This window comes from Anser brachyrhynchus, assembly GCF_964034855.1.
Source record: "Anser brachyrhynchus genome assembly, chromosome: 2".
In the NCBI taxonomy this organism is placed as follows: Eukaryota; Metazoa; Chordata; class Aves; order Anseriformes; family Anatidae; genus Anser; species Anser brachyrhynchus.
The window spans coordinates 55,284,937-55,301,649 of NC_137695.1; the positions used below are offsets into that span (position 1 = coordinate 55,284,937).

At 40.0% G+C, this 16,713-nt stretch overlaps 1 protein-coding gene and 1 long non-coding RNA gene across 15 annotated transcripts in view; one reads left to right on the forward strand and one right to left on the reverse strand.

The window, feature by feature from the left end:
• Positions 1 to 16,713, forward strand: part of TNS3 (tensin 3) — a 258,158-nt gene that overhangs the window by 37,831 nt on the left and 203,614 nt on the right. The window lies entirely within an intron of this gene.
• LOC308190424 lies at positions 596 to 12,932 on the reverse strand. Its single transcript, XR_013947182.1, has 2 exons — positions 2,404 to 12,932; positions 596 to 2,310 (listed from the first exon to the last, which is right to left on the reverse strand). It is a non-coding gene; the product is annotated as an uncharacterized lncRNA (long non-coding RNA).

Consider the following 16,713-nt stretch of genomic DNA (forward strand, 5'->3'; position numbering starts at 1 on the left):
AACCCACCGTAGCACATCGTTTTGTTGTCTGCGGTGAATGGAGTAGCTTGTTGTCTTTGGTACTAATGCAGATGCCTCTTGATGGCCAACCTCTCTCCATTTGCAGTGGTTTGCCATCGCTGTCTTGAACTGTCAGCTGTCTTACAGAAGGAAAAAATCAAATTGTCTAGTTATTTACAGGCGCTTTCTTTAGATAAAAACCCAAAGGATCTGGGTTAGGGATCCTTGTGTTTCTTCTGCCAACTTATGCCGTAAACAGCTTTTGGCATTTGTTCGGATGGTTTATACTCCGGAGTCATAATCTCTGAAGTTGGCATGGTCTTGTTCTGAGTGGTAAGGAATTGTGCCTCAACAAATTTTTTCATTTCCAAACCTAGGATTAGCAGTTCATTGTCACGTTTTGCGTAATGTTTTTTTTTTTTATGCTGTTTATGTGCTAGGTGGTATATTACTTTTCTGCATTGAGGAGTGTCTGGTAGTAGTCTTTACGTTTGTAATCACAATGTTTACCTTTTACTAGGTATGAAATGGTGGTGAGAGTCACAGGTGTAGAAGACTGTGTCTACGTGAAGGAGACTTTGGGTCTATTATTTGATGTTTGATAGGAAACTTCTGGATACTGCTCAGTGCCATGAGTGATTACAGATGTCTTAAGCTGGCTAACTTTTAAAAGAAGCTGCCACAGTAAATTGGTTAAATGTATTCAATAGAAGGTTAAATGGGACCTTTTCTTAAACTTATGAGATTCTTGATGACTTTGAAATTGTAAAATGGAAACTCTGAAGTATTGCAAATAGTGGGTTTTTCATCTTAAATAGCCAAAAGTGTTTGTTTGTTGTAATTAAGCTGGTTACTTCTAATAACTAATGTTTATTGGAAGGCTTAATCAGTTATTGTTGGAAATACACGCGCTAATAACTTAGCGTTACATTGCCAGGAGTATTCCATGGATTAAATGAAAACATTCAATTTCTTAATGTATGTGTTTGTGCCACAAGGAACTACTATTTAGAGTGGGCAATGGCCACAAATGGTTTAATCGGTGTTCCTTGCAATTTCTGACTTAATCCCGTGTACCTCTCTGCAGCTCACGCTTTGTTTTACTGAACAACTGTAATATTTTGGGGGTATTGTTGGTGTAGGCATTACCTTCTCTGGCCTGCTCTTGTTTCCTGGTCATGCATAAAATACATCTGGACACAGAAAAATTTCCCTGTTTTGGGTTCTTTTGCTGGTTGTGCTGCTTTGCAGGATGACTATGAGTATATCCCTTAGATGTATTAAGAGAAGATCTGTCTCTTTGACTACACGTTCTATGGTTGGAAGAAGGTGTAGTATCACTGAGATTCTGAATAGTGCAGAAGACTGGAATAATACAGAAATTTCTTTCTGACAAGCTGAGGAAGAGTTTCATATCTCTTCTGTGTCACCTTTATTTTTTGGAAATGGCCAAACTGACAGAATGAAGTAGTATTGTGTTGTGTATCAGTGAGACTTATTTGAGTAAAACACTATTTAGTATAATTACTTGCATAGCTCCTAAACATACTTTAAAAAAGAAAAAGAGATGGAAACCAGCAAGCATTGCTAAAATTAGTGAGCAGGTGTAACGAAGGGGAAAAACAAACGTGGTGAAACATTTGCAATAGAAGGAAATTAATCTAGAAGTCACTAAACATACTACAGGAAGTATAATGGTTGGTTAGGCATTTAATTTTAGGGCCTACTGTTCTGTTTTATTCCTAGTGAGGCTGCAAGTTAAATGATCAAGCTGTTGTTACTCATTCACATACTGAACAAATCCTGATTCTCTACTGTGTACCTGCTGAGAACGTACAATTCTTCCCATAGCAATGAGTGCTGAATGTGTCTTATGCATCAGCTTGGCAAAACTTTTCAGAAACTTACAGCATTATTTTTCTGGGGGAGAGGGAGGGAGGGAGGAAGCTCCTGAAACAGCTTGCACACTGCTGTTTTTCACTGTATTGTGTTGTGAAAAATGCTGTGTTTATTCTGCAAATGTTTCCTGTAAGTACAACTTTGGCTGTACTTTCTGCTGATCAAGTGCAACCTAAAATATTGCATGGCTAGCGTAATTGCTTTTTCTTATGCTGAGTCATTGAGTGAAGTTGGTAAGGTCACTCTGGAGTGTTTGTCCAGATGTTAAGTAAGGTACTCATTTACCTCATGTTGATGGTTTAAGAATTAAAATGAGTTGCTTGAGTAAAATAGTACCACGGAGCGAATCCTGTTGTTTCCCACAAAGATGGATTGATGGACCAAGCCTGACTGGCATCAAAGGAGGGAAGCCTAGAAAAGAAACTTTGCAGGTCAGTCTGCCCGTGGTTTCTGGGCCTCCCATACAGGAAGCTCAAATGCAGGGTTGATGCATCTAGAATTTACCAAATCCAAAGGAGTGTCTTTGTACATCAGCTACACCTGAGCTATTCCTGAAGAACTCTCTTGGAAAATCTCTCTTGATGGAGACTGTGAAAGAAGATGTGTGTGTAACAGGAATGACAGGGGACAAGGAGCTAGTGATTCTGACTTTTTTTTTGTTCGTTTCTCCTGGCCTCTGTACCTTTGTGGCTGGAAGGCAAGAAGTGAGCAGGTGACTGAACCTCCTCCCTAAAAATCAATTTGGGCTTGGGAATTGGTTAATTGTTTCTTAGACCACAGGCCTACATGAGGACAGGGATTTGTGTGTAAGTGTTCACAGGTGTTGGCAGCAAATTATTTTACTGAGGGGCAGAGGATAAGGTTGGGGGAAGCAAGCATCCTGGAAATGTCACAGCTATTAAAGTTTTAGCAGGCTAGTGTTCCCAAAGTGAGGCCTGCCATAAGTTCATGAGTGAAAACAGTTTCAGAAAAACAGCCTGGAAGATAGTATTTCACACCTGGGGATAGAGCAGTCTGCTCCTTGCAACATCCATAGCACTCTGACAGGGCTGTACTTCATTGTATTAATTTCAGCTTTTAAAGTTAATCCTTTGGTACAATGTCAGGAATGGCAGAATAAAGAGAAATGGCTGCATTTGATAGATTAAAAAACAAGAAAGTCGAGTTAAGTTTAAAGTGTCTTTATGGAAGTGTGGGAGAGTCTGTGGTGATAATGATAATGCACTTTATCCATGTAAGCCCACATCTGTTTTTTTTTCTTACTTGAATTGATAATCTGTTGTATTCATGTATTTTATTGTGCAACTGTGCTTTTAAAGTTGTTTTCTTGCACTGGTTAAAAACATAACTGGACTTGCATACTCAGGCCTTGGTAAGTTTGGGGGTGGGTGGGTTATGGTTGTCACGCGCTTGATATATGAAGGCAGATTTTCCATAGCCTGCGGCATATATTGAAGTGATCTGACACTGATACAAAATTAACATTGTCTTGCTTCACAGGGCCTGGGTGTTCACCCTTTTTCCTTCCCTCCCTTCCTTGCACATGCAAGGTTAATTACCCTGAGGGTACAGGCCTGTGTGATACCAGAATTAAAATAATGAATTGCTGGAGGCATAAGGTGACAGATTGATTTGCAGTAATCTAATGGGCAGGTGTGTTGATGCAGCCTGCTTCCAGTGGAATTTGAGGAAATTAAGCAGCCAGGGAAAGAAAAGATGCTGTTGTCTTCGTAGTTCCTTAAGCTATGTGGACACTCTTCACTCCTCCAGCTTTGGGTATAACAGAAAGAGGTTGTTTAATCCATTTGGGGATGTATTTATTTGTGATTTTTGTAGAATGAAAAAGAGTGGTGTTGTTTGGAGGGCGGTCTGTTAGGTTTATGTATTCTGGATGTGCTTCTAGAGCTGTGTTTTTTTTTTTTTAAATCTGTTATTCTTGGATTGATTTACTGAAAGACAAAGGTGGGGGTGATATTTTCTAAGCCTTAACCACAGAAACAAACAAACAAAAGTAGAATTGAGGGCATCTGGGTTTTCCTCTCAGTTTACTGGAAGCTGTATGCTTGTGGATAGTGAAAAAGTGTGTGATGATGACTTTAACCTACATGCATATGGTTTTATTTTCAATTAAAATACTGTTCTTTATTTTCCCTTGAGGTAATTTTAGTTGGGTAAGCTGGAATACTGCAATGTAAGTGAATGTGTAGTTCTTTCTTCTGTTGAAAAAAACCTTAGAGCACATATAAAACTTTCAATGTACCATGCATCCTTTTGCCTACCATTTCGCAGACTCTCTATTTTGTAAAATACATTCCCACTGATCAATAGAAGAAGTGTATTTAAAGCAGTCTTTTTGGTTGAAGTAAAATGGGTTGACTTTCTTCTTCCATAGAAAGTCTTTTTCTGCAGCTGCTACTAGTAAAATTAATTTGGGAAGTTAAGATTAAAATTAAAAATGATAAAGAAAAAATTGTACTAGTGTATAATTTGTTGAGGGCTGACTGTTTATGCATAATATTATCTTGGTGAATATGAGGACCTTTGCAGAAGTCTTTTCTCTGGCAGTGTTCCTTTGCACCAATTTAAAAAATAAAACCCATTGCCCTTTCTCTAAGCAAGCATCTCAAACTTTTTTTTTTGCTAGGCTTCCTCATGTCCAAATTAGGACACTTGTGTCTAAGTAACTGGATTTATTCTGCTGAATACATTTTTAATTTTTTTCTAACCCCTCAGTTCTCTGTTTCTGTTCTGGTGATTCAGGAGGTGGGTGCTGCTGAAAATGGCCCAGGGGACATTTCCATGTGGTTTGCCACCTTTTTACTGGAGGGGATGAGGAGGGCCTAGACAGCTGTGTGGCACCTTCTGTGCCTGCTGCTCAAGTAGCATCAGGTTGCTGTTGCTTCTGCTCCTTGGAGATGTGACTACCTCCTCCTATTGTCCACTGGCTAGCTTAAGTCCTAAAATTGTGGGCCAACTATTCCCCACAAGGCAGCAGCTTGATTTGTAGTGGCCAGTGAATATGACTTGCTGCTATCAGGCAGAAAATTTGGTATCTGTGAGAGTGGGGGGGGGGGGGGGGTGGAACTGAAGGCATCTCACTGGGAAGGAGAGGGGGGAAAAAAGTTGATTTTAAGATCTGAGACTAGGCCCTTTAGTAAATGAGTATACGCTGAGCCAGGAAGATACCATAGCACTGTGGGATGCCCATCTTGGCACGTGGATCAAAGGAGAGTAGGAGCTTGAACCTGAGTCTTCCACAATCAGGAGAGTGTCCTGACTTAAAGGTCCTATGTTTTTTTGTGTCTATGCTGTGTGTGCTGGTTCTCCCTTTGCCAGTTAGGTAGTTCAATGTGAAGTGGAAGAGCTGCACCAGGAGAGAGTGACAGAAGCAGGTTTTCTGGTCTGGCATAGCTCAAGCATTCCTGGTTGTTTGATACCAAGATTAGTCCACTAGATGTTTCTTCTGGAGGTGGGATTGCTTTTTAACGCCCAGTTGTAATGGGTTTCCTTTTTTTATGAGTGTTTTGATCTGTACCACATTGTGGGCATCCTTTTTTTCTGTCCTTCCTGGGGCTAGTAAAGAGGAAGACACAATCTATGTTCACAGCCTTATGTGAGTTTTCCCCAAATTGCAAAGGAAATATGCATGGAAACACAACTTCTGTGCACACAAGCTTTTGTATTTGTTTAGCTTTAATGGTTAATAGATGATAGTAGCTTGTTACAGGATGCAGCCAATGTCCTGAAAATACTCCAAGAGCGAAGAATATCTCTGGGGGGTATTGTGTGCTTGTACACCTGGGAACATGTGATTTCCTGAACATGTGTTTCAGGTTTTGTTTACCTTGTATATCTGGGCCTTCCTATAGTGTTTGCAATCCAAATGTAATTTTTTTTGGACTGTTGACGTTGTATTTTTGCCAGGGTATGGGTAATTTGCTTTCTATTATTTTTAAAATATATATCAAGAAACTTCAGCTGCCTGGATTTTGGTAATGCTGTTCCCATTGGGTTTGATGAAGGAGTTATTTGATTTTAATTTATAAACATGCAGCCTGTTGCTATGGCCAAGAAATGAGAGCCTGGAACCTGGCAAGTTCTATAGTTAAAGTAATTGTTGTTGATTTTGATATTTAACCGATTTGTATTTTTAAAACGAACACAACCAGAAAACTCCTAAAATACTTAGGAACACAAGGTGTCTCACCATTTAAAAATAAAACTTTCCTGAGGTGTGTTAGTTCTCTTGCAGCCATTCACTTATTCTTGCAGCTATCAGCAACTTTAAACCTTCAGAGTTTCTTTTTTTTAGTTGATGTGGATTTGATTTGGGAGGTCAAAAAATCAAGTACAATTAATGTTTTCTTTATTTTTTTTTCCTGCAGCTTCTGGGATATCTGGCATTTCCAGTGAGTTTAAACAGATTTAAGCATATAAGACAAAACTCTGTGAGGAGGATGTAGGTTTTAAGTAGTGGTCTGTATTCTAGCTAATATGTGTTTAGATTAATAGATTTCAGCCATAACACAGATTGTTATTAATTTATTTGTTAAAATTCATCTATGCTTTCTTCTGTCTGGATCAAGTACTGTGTTTTTGAGCTCTAAGTTTATAAGTATCTAAAAATTTGCTGCTCTGGCTTGGCTGCTCTTGCTCTTTGGCTATGGTTTGTGGAAAGGAAGATTGTATTTTTTTTAAATGTGAGCAATACACTTCTGTATATAGAAATGCATCTCCCATCCATGAGTAAAACATGACATGTAAATATTGTCAAGTTTATGCACTTCATTTATATGTTATGACTGTGGAAAGAAGCGACTGACTTAATAAAATTCTGAAGTCGTTTTCAAAAAGTTCTGTGTTTTGTGCTTTATGAAATCTTGCAGGTGTTCTGTTTCAGCAGATGCTCAGCAATGACCTTGCTGCAGCTTGAATCCAGCTGTTCTGCGTTATTTGGAGAGTGTGTCGTGTTCTGTAGTATTTTTATGGGTAGCAGTGTTCCTTTACTATGTTATTTCTTTGCCGTATGTACTGTAGTTACTTAAAATATTTTGGAGTCATCCTGCTGCTCCATTGTCTGTGAGCTGTGTAACATATGTATGTGTATAGGTTTGAATCTTATGTGAAGGTCCGTCTGTCTGTATTGAATTTCACATGCTTTTTCAAGATGCTTGATAATGGAAAGGGGGGAATATTTTTCATGTAAGCTTCCAGCTAGATTTTCTTCCATGGAGTTCAGACCTTGAAGCTTAAAAATTGTTTAAAAACAAAAAAAAACTTTGCTGTTACTCTTCTGCTGCCTCATGGGGAACAGTTTGTGATGATTTTTTTTTCAGTAAGCACAGGAGTTTTTCCAAACAGTGGCTTTCCTTTAGAACAATGCTCTTGTCTTTAGAGTTGAAGTGCACCATGGGACTTACGGTCTCTTTGGAGAAATCAGTCTCTGCAGGAATGCCAGAAACCAGCTAGAACTCCATCCCCCATGAAGAGCAAGAGTCGCATGCAAAAACTTTGTCTTTAGCTTTGAGTGTTCTTTTTGCAGATACTTTTCTCTGCTGTGCAAAGGTACTTTGATGAAAATGATTTTTTAAAAATACTGTTTTTATCTTTTATTTCTATGCAACTGTAACACTTTGACTGTTTCCTGTGGTTATGCATTCTGTTGCTCCCAGCTTTACTTTGAAATGCACATGTTCATTCTGTCCTGAGGAGATAATAGCCCTTCTTTTTGTACATTAGGGGAATAAAGATTGTCAATGAGCTCATCTTTCCTGAAGGGTAGAGAGAGGGTAGTTCATGAGGCACCCCGGCTCTGATTGTGGTCTGCAGGACATAGTGCTACTGTGGTGGTTTTACCTTGCTAGGCAGCTGAACGCCACCACAGTTGCTCTCTTACTCCCCCTCCTCAGAAGAGGAAACAGGAAATCATTAAGGTTGAAAAAGACCTCCAAGATCATCTGGTCCAACCATCGCCCTGCTACCTATGTCACCCACTAAACCATGTCCCTAAGCACTACATCCAACTTTTCCTTAAACACCCCCAGGGCCGGTGACGCCACTACCTCCCTGGGCAACCCATTCCAATGCCTGACTACTCTTTCTGAGAAGAAGTGTCTCCTGATTTCCAACCATTTCCAACCTGAACCTCCCCTGGTGCAACTTGAGGCCATTCCCTCTAGTCCTATCACTGGTTATCTGTGAGAAGAGGTCGACCCCCAGCTCCCCACACCTTCCTTTCAGGTAGTTGTAGAGAGCAATAAGGTCTCCCCTGAGCCTCCTATTCCCCAGACTAAACAACTCCAGTTCCCTCAGCCGCTCCTCACAGGACTTGTATTCCAGGCCCTTCACCAGCCTCTTAGCCCTTCTCTGGACACGTTCCTGAGCCTTGATGTCCTTCTTGTAGTGAGGAGCCCAAAGCTGAACACAGTACTGGAGGTGTGGCCTCACCAGAGCAGAGTACAGGGGGACGTTCACCTCCCTGGTCCTGCTGGCTACACTACTCCTGATACAAGCCAGGATGCCGTTGGCCCTCTTGGCCACCTGGGCACACTGCCAGCTCATGTTCAGGTAAGCATTCACCAATGTCCCCAGATCCTTTTCCCCTGCACAGCTTTCCAGCCACTCTGCCCCAAGCCTGTAGTGCTGCATGGAGTTGTTGTGACCAAAGTGCAGGACCTGGCACTTAGCCATGTTGAACCTCATCCCATTGGCCTTTGAAGAAGAAGAAAAAATTCACAGGTTAAGATAAGGATAATTTAATTAAAGGAAAAATAATTAAGGGGAAATTAAATAATTTGACTAAAGGGAAAAGAGGAGGGGGGAAAAAAAAACAAACACAAAACAACAAGCAAAGGCCATGTGGAAGCACAGGGAGAGGAAAGAACTTATTCTCTACCAGTGAGTGGTGCTTGACCATGTCCTTGTAGCAAGGCCTCAATATGCATAGCCATTGTTTGGGAGGACAGACATTTTCATGAGAGCCCACTCCTCCCCTCTCCTTCCCTTTTTCCACCTTCCTCTTTTGCTGGATGTGACATCATATGGTATCCATTTGGTTAGTTTAGGTCAGCTGCCCTGGTGGTGTCCCCTCCCCACCTCTTACGCACCCCCCAGCCTGGTGGCTCTTGGGAGGAGGTTGGAGGGAGTCCTGTGTCCGTATTGCTCAGGAATAGACAAAAACACTGGTGTGACACCAGTGTTGTTCTAGCTACGCATGCAGAGCACAGCACTGTATGGGCTGCTGCAGGGAAAGTTAACTCCGTCCGAGCCAGACCCAGTTCACCAAGAAATAAAACTTGGGAACTAACTGGGGAAGGGTGGCTGCATTCAGCTGTGACATCTGGAATCTGCAAGTACAGAACAGTAGTTCTGAGCAAAACAAGGACGGAAATGTTGATTCATGGCCTAGTTTAAGATACAATTCCTGACTACTTTCATAATATCGTGGTTAAAGAAAGATGCTGCCAGAAGTAGCTGGTAAGTAATCAGAAGCATCTTTGAGAACTGTTTTTTTTTAATGGATTTTGCTTATTTGGGAAGGGGAAAACATCTTGTCATCCCTTGTTCGATGAATTAGCACTGTGTAATCACCCAGTTGAGCTGGTTAGTACCTTATGCCTGTGCTTTTAGTGAAACTTTGTGTTCCCTGCAGATGTGAGATTTTATAAAAATATTATTCTGCTCAACAGAGATAATGGTTAAACTGAGCTGGTATGAAATGTGAGTAATGTCTTTTCTTCAGTTTAACATATTTTGATAGAAGAATGTGATGAGTAATGTTTGGAGCACAGACTGAAATTCAAGCAAAGGAGACTGCTGTTATATATTCTCCTTGTCAGTGACTCATTCAGATATGGTCGTCAGTAACATAGCTTGAAATTTAAAATTATATGCAATGAGAGTTTGATACTCAGTCTCTCTGGGATTCACTTTCTGTCTTTTTGGAGGCAATAATTGTACCTACCTTTTGGAGGGCAACTTCAGGTTCTCAGCTGTAATCTGCACGGAGATACCCATTATTACTTAACCATGTGGAATTACGCATCTTGTGCTTAAAGCAGGGCTGTAGATCTTGCTGGTACAAGAGAAAAAAGAAGGGGAAGGACTTTGCCTGTGGCAGGTCCCAGTGAAGTGTGCTGCTTCTGTCAGCTTCTCTGTTCTGCCTGGGTAGGCTGGGCAGTTCTGTTAACAGGGGTAAGCAAGCTTTAAAGTGGCAGAAATTGAGATTCCTTTCAAACTTTTGGAAGAACTGGAATGTCTTATCTCTAGAGTCAGGCCCTTGCCAGTGAGAAACTGGTTTCTCTTTATGAACTCTGAAGCCTGATAGTACTTCTGAATCGTGTTTCTATGCTTTCAGCTTCCATTCTGACAACTGTGAATTTCATTAATTTCCTGGACATCCTTGAACAACTTCTTTCTTTGAGTCTTTCAAGGTAATGGATGCGTCTCTTGCAGTTTGCTTGTAGAGAAAACATTGCCCGTGCTAACATTTTTGGTTTGTGTGCTTTGGCTTACCCTTGTGGGTACTGTTACATTTGTTTGAAGTTGTTCCCTAGTGAATAAATGCTCTGAAGACTTGTAGAGCCAAGGAGTGAGAAACTTTTCAAAAAAAGTAGGACTTTTCAAGCGGTCAGAATTTTTCCCTTGGTTGTACTTGAAAGTGGTGAAGGAGATGAAGCATATGACAGCTCCCAGAAAGATGGTGAACTTGCTTCATTGATTTCTTAATGACACAGAATTTGGCACCAGTTTTGTTTGTTTACCATGGTGATGGAATTTTCTATACATACTAATAGATTTGGGAGTTTCCAGTTCAAATATAAGTCTAGTTGAATTACTGTATTCCGAATTTCTTGAATTCTCATGCGCTTTCTGAAAGGAAGTGTAATCATATGCTTACATGATGCTTCATTGCAAATTCAGTGTGATATGGCTGTTATGTGAAATACTTCTAGTGTAACTGGATCAATTATTTGAGAAAGAAATCTAATGATTGGGAAAATTGTGGATTTATCCAGCTGAGGTCATTAGAACATAAACTGAGGTTTTAACAACTTTAGATGCATTGTCTAGAGGCACAGACAATTTCCTAGATGTCACAGTTTTTGATGAGCTGCATTCAGCAAGAGAGATGGTATTCGGGAGAGAGATGGTTGGTGGGAAAGCAAAAGGAAAATGAAAATACTCCTGCTTAAAATGGTATGAAAAGACCTAGAGAAGAAAGGAAAGAGCACTACTGGGGTAGTATTTTCAACCTGCGTGGGTCTTTGAATGTAGAGTTCCTGCAAAGCACAACAGTTGAGATCACTCTGGCACCACAGAATCTACATGTGGTATTATACCTCTGTGTTGATGGAGATTAAGAGTTGGCAGGAGGAATAACATATTTAGCCCTAACTGTTTTGTCCTTCAAAAATACAGAGAACATTTTTGATTATTTTGGCATTTTATTGCTTACTTGCTAGGTACTGAGATTTAACTTTTAGGGTGATGTATATGAAATGAATAAACTACGTGTGTGTGTGAATGACAGGGGAAATGTATGCGTACAGACATGAAGTCTGACTTCAGCAAGATACTCTTAAGTATAATATGTTAATTGGCTATGAGGTGTATATCAGATGGAGAAGTATTTCAATATGTTTTTTGTATTCCTGTTCGTTATTTGTATTTGAATACCCATGCTGTAGCAACAAGATAATGGATTTATCAAAAATAGTTGTATATGAATTTCATTCCTAACAAAATGATCAAAACTTTCTAATGGAGAAGGAGAGAAATATATAAGCTCGAGCGGTGGGAAGAGGGAAGCTTTTCATATATTAATTCTGGTATTCATATACACAGCAGTGCTTCCAAAAATGTGGTATGATTTTAGTAACAAGTCCTCTGAATACATCTTCATTTATTGCTAACTTTGTTTTATAAGTGCAGTGAAACTGGATTACTGTTGCCATTTCAAGCCTGTTCATGCACAGATATATTAATCTTCCTTTCTGTCTGTTACATTATACGTTACTGTGGTATCTGGACAGTTTACTTCTGAAAGTTACCTAGCTTCATGTCATTCCCATCTTGCAAAGTTTAGTATCTCCTTTTTAGAGGTGATGCACAGCTGCATGGAAAAAATTAAGCTATTTGTTTACACTAACTCAGAGGTCTGTGGCGAGGCAGGGAACTCATGATGTTTCCAAGATCCAAAAATACTAGGTTATTACTTCTGTTTACTCAATACTTCTGTATTCCTCCTTGCTGGGCAAAGTTTTCTGTGTGCAAGTCAATTAAATTATTTTATATTCAAAGTCAAAATGTTTATTGAACCAAAAAACTCGAGCAGGAGGCCAGAGTAGATAAACTTCTGCAGTCTGTTCCAGTCTGAATTGTCCTACGATTCTGCATTGTGCAATTCCTGTTGTTTTTTTTAATAGCTATGAGTGCATTATTTGAATAAAGCCTACCTGCTACCTCTGAGAAACTTTTTGCCATCTTAGTCTAAGTAGGTGGAAAGAGCAGCAAACTGCCGCTCTTTGCAGCAGTCAGAAGTTTCATGGCCCATAGTCCATTTGTTATTTTGGGACGTATGGTTAACTCTGATGTTTATAACTGGTTTTAAGTTATTGTATGTAATTGAGATTCTGAAAGAGTATATAAGTCAGGGCATCACTGATTGCTTTTCTGTGGCCTATATGAAGTAAATGTACAGTCTTAATTCAGTGCCTGGTCAGTTTACCAAAAGGAGTGGTTGAAATGGACTTGAATGGAGCTTGAACTTTCTATGAAGTATTCTTCTTCTGTTTTGTTGAGCAGCCTAAGGAGAATTATAGTCCTTACGCTTTTGCTTTTATCTGTGTTCTGGATGAAAAAGGGGTATCTAGAGCTACTATATATGACACTCTTAAAATGGAGAGATGAAGTGGTTTTTGTCTCCTTTTTATCTGATTGTGTATAGTCTCTCTGCAAAGGAGTCAGTGCCAAACCTGTGAGTGGAAATGAAATGAGAGAACTTCAAAGCCCATGGATGATGGATTTTACAGGTGGGATTTGAAACTAAAGCTCCTGTTACCATTTACTTCCATTCTGTTAACACTGCCTGGCACAACTTGCGATGTTGTTTCATGAGCTGCTGGAGCAACTGGCATTGCTTATGAGTGAAGCCTCATCGTTTTGTAAGTGGCAATTTCCCAAATCACACACTCTTTAGTATAGTGGGTCTGGTGTGCAGAATATGGTTAATATGATAGATTTGCTTGTAAGCTTCCAGTAGCATTGACTCATTTATCTAGTCAATACTCTGATGTGAGATTTGGCAGTATTAATGTCACTCTTGCAGCATTTTGCAAACCGGTTGGCCACTAGGTTTCCTATTTCAAGAATCACAGAATGGTTAAGGTTGGAAGGGACCTCTGGAGCTCAACTGATCCAACCCTGCTGCTCAAGCAGGACTGTCTAGAGCAGGTTGCCTAGTGCCATGTCCAGATGGCTTTTGAAGACCTCCAAGGAGGAAAACTCCAGAGCTTCTCTGGGCAGTCTGTTCCAGTGCTCTGTCACTGACACAGTAAAGAAATGCTTTTTAATGTTTCTACTACTTCTTGCAAAAAAAAAAAAAAAAAAAGGAATTCTGATGCTTCTGTATGAAGAAAACTGGACCATTTATGCTAACACTGAGATTCTTAAGGCTTTTTTAGAAGAATGTGGGCCCTCATTTCCATAAAATGGGGATCTTTTTCAGGCCTCCAAATCAGGATAGTTTGAGTTTTCAGCTTGCGTAAGAGAAAGATGTAGAAGAGTTTGGTATCACAGATGCCCTTTTGATACTTAACTGAAGTATTGTCTAAAATAAAGTCGACTCAAATTTGAAATTTTAGCTCAAATTTGAATGATATTCTTGAAGTACACTACAAACTGCCTGTTACAATGCTTGTATTTGCTTCTTCTAATGTTTTTAACTTCTCACAATCACTTTTTCCTGTTTCCTAGTGCAAATTTGCTTCAAAACATTTGTATTGCAGATAATGAATATTGCTTTTGCTGCCTTAATGTTTTTCAAAGACGTTCATATCTGTGTGACACAGGTGCTATTCTCAACCTGAACCTGCAGTGAAACCTTTTTCATGAACCTTTTAAATAAAACATGGTATTGTGCTTGATAGACAATGGAAATAAAACTGATGAGGGGGAACCTCATCGCAGTCTACAACTTCCTCGCGAGGGGGAGTGGAGAGGCAGGTGACCTATTCTCCATTATCACCAGTGATAGGACCCGCGGGAATGGTGTTAAGCTGAGGCAGGGGAGGTTTAGGCTGGATATCAGGAAGAGGTTCTTCACCAAGAGGGTGGTCGCACACTGGAACAGGCTCCCCAGGGAAGTAGTCACTGCATCAAGCCTGTCTGAATTTAAGAAGAGATTGGACTGTGCACTTAGTCACACGGTCTAAACTTTTGGGTAGACCTGTGCGGTGCCAGGAGTTGGACTTGATCCTTATGGGTCCCTTCCAACTCGGGATATTCTATGATTCTGTGATTCTATGTATCTTAGCTATCTGCATGTGCGTGCTGTGGACTGGAGTGGGGAGGGGGAAGAACACAGTCTTTTTAAGAGAAAAGAAGGACATGTGTGTTCTGTGGAGTATTGTATTCATCTGAAAGAGCTGGATGCATTCTTCGATCTTCCTTCTGGGAGGGAAGAAAGGGGGAGTGTAGCTGGGGGTAGTGGTGGACATTCTTGCAGGGGATTAATTCTGAGGTGACTCAAATAGACACTTTGATCCCTTACATCTGCAGGTTGGCTTGTTTTAGCTTGTTAATATACATAGCAAACTCTCTCTTCCCTTTTATGTTTGGAAAATTGCTCATAGCCCACACATGGCTCTGTAATTGGGGAGAGATTGTTCATTCTTGCCTCCAGGAAGACATTTCTCTCTGTCTGCTGAACTGGAGTTCCAGACTGGGTGGAGAGAATGCAAGAAAAATATAGGTTGCAAGCATGGATACAAAGCTCTTATTTGAGCTATGGTTCTTTAAGAAACGGTCACTGATCCATCTGTACTTGCATCTAGATTTCTTAAGACTAATTGGAGTGTCATGACGTTTTGCATAAAATTTAAGTTTTCTGTTACTCTGCCTCTTTGTCAGCACATAGCTGTATTTAACTGTCTGTGACTGAATATGGTCACAGGGGAGTTCTTAGTTTATATGAGATGTTCCCTGAATGTAAACATCCATGAACTGAGATTAGGATTTGATTCTGTCATATAGTTCAACACAAGTGAGCAGTAAGAACAAAAAGAGCATTTGTGCTTGTTGTACAGGTCTTAAACAATTAGTATCTTATGTATATGTGTATGTTTTGCATGGAAAAGATTCATTTGTAATACTTGGGTATTTGCAGTATGGTAGTTCAGGTTGCTCAATTCCAGAGTTTGGTTTGGTTTAGCTTTTAAGGATTTTATTGCTTCCTCTAAGAAAAAAAATACTGAACTCTGTTTTCTATTTATTTGCAGAATGACAACATTCCTTTGTTTAAAAGGATCTGGTCCCTGTACTGATGTTTTGATACCTGTTCTGTTAGCAGTAAATTAGACAGGGCTGATCTTGACTTCTACAGTTCAAGGTTTTATCATGCATAAACACAACACGGTGGTGGCTGCATACTATATGTGAATAATGAGTAAGGGACTGTGTGGGGACAGGGTGGAGTCTCCTGGATGTATGGTGACCTATGGCCTGTTAGGTTGCTAAACAGACCTGTTTTTCAGTCTAAGGTGGTCAAAGAATAACTGAACAGTTTGTAGAAAGTGAAAAGATGGAAAAATAATCGCAGCTAGAGGAAGGTGAAAACTGCAGTAAATATAGTATAGTAGTAAGGTGTGAGTTGAACTTAACGTGAACTGAAAACTGGTTTGAGCAGTTGCTCTGTGTTTTGCTTTCCTTTGCCTGCCCCCTCTGCCCTGCTCTCTCCCCCCTCCAGTCTTGTGTTAAACTAGATGCAGAAACAGACTGGAAGAACTTCAGTCCCAGTGGGACCTGAAGCAGAACAGGGCTGAAATGAAACATTGCCACGATTATCGTATAAAATATCGGGAAGCTTTTCCAGGTGCTTCGGGAAATATTTTTATAGTTATATGTAACTGTTGTTTGACAGACAAAAGAGAAGTGGGTATACTTAAAGCATACCCATGTAGCCATGTAGAGGTTAAATGCTATTTAAAAATTGTTTTAATTAGGGGGGGGAAGGGGGAGATTTCTAATTGTAGTGAAGTATTTTTGGAATTTGCCCTGTCAGTTAGTAATATTTGACTAATTAAAGCAACCCTTTGTTTAAGCCAGGCTGACAACAGTTCATCTGGAGAGTTGGCTGGTGGTCAAACCGAGATATGTTCATTCCTCAGCACTTCTGCCTATATTTATATGCTGATGTTTCTGAAGTAATGCTTTTAACTTGGAAGAAGGTAATCACATCTGTGAATTCCTTGTGGTTTCTCTGCTGCTGAGGGTTGCAGACTATAAACAATTGTACTGCCTTAAAGCCTGGTGTGTAATGAAAATGAACGAATAAAAACAAGCATACAGGCAGTAGGCCCCTCTTTATGGTTGGAGGCATCAGGTTTGTTTGGATGGCAAAAATAAGGGATTATAAATTTTTGCTGAAAGAAAGTTACCAAGAGGCATTTCTCTCTCATGTTGTCTTTCTCTTGTGTATGCTCTTGCTCTTGAGAACATGTTCTGATTGTTGTTTGGTCAACAAAATTTTGTATGTTTGTGGAAAATTTGGAACTTGTACTTTCCCTCTCCTGTAAAGGAGAGGGAAAGGGCTAC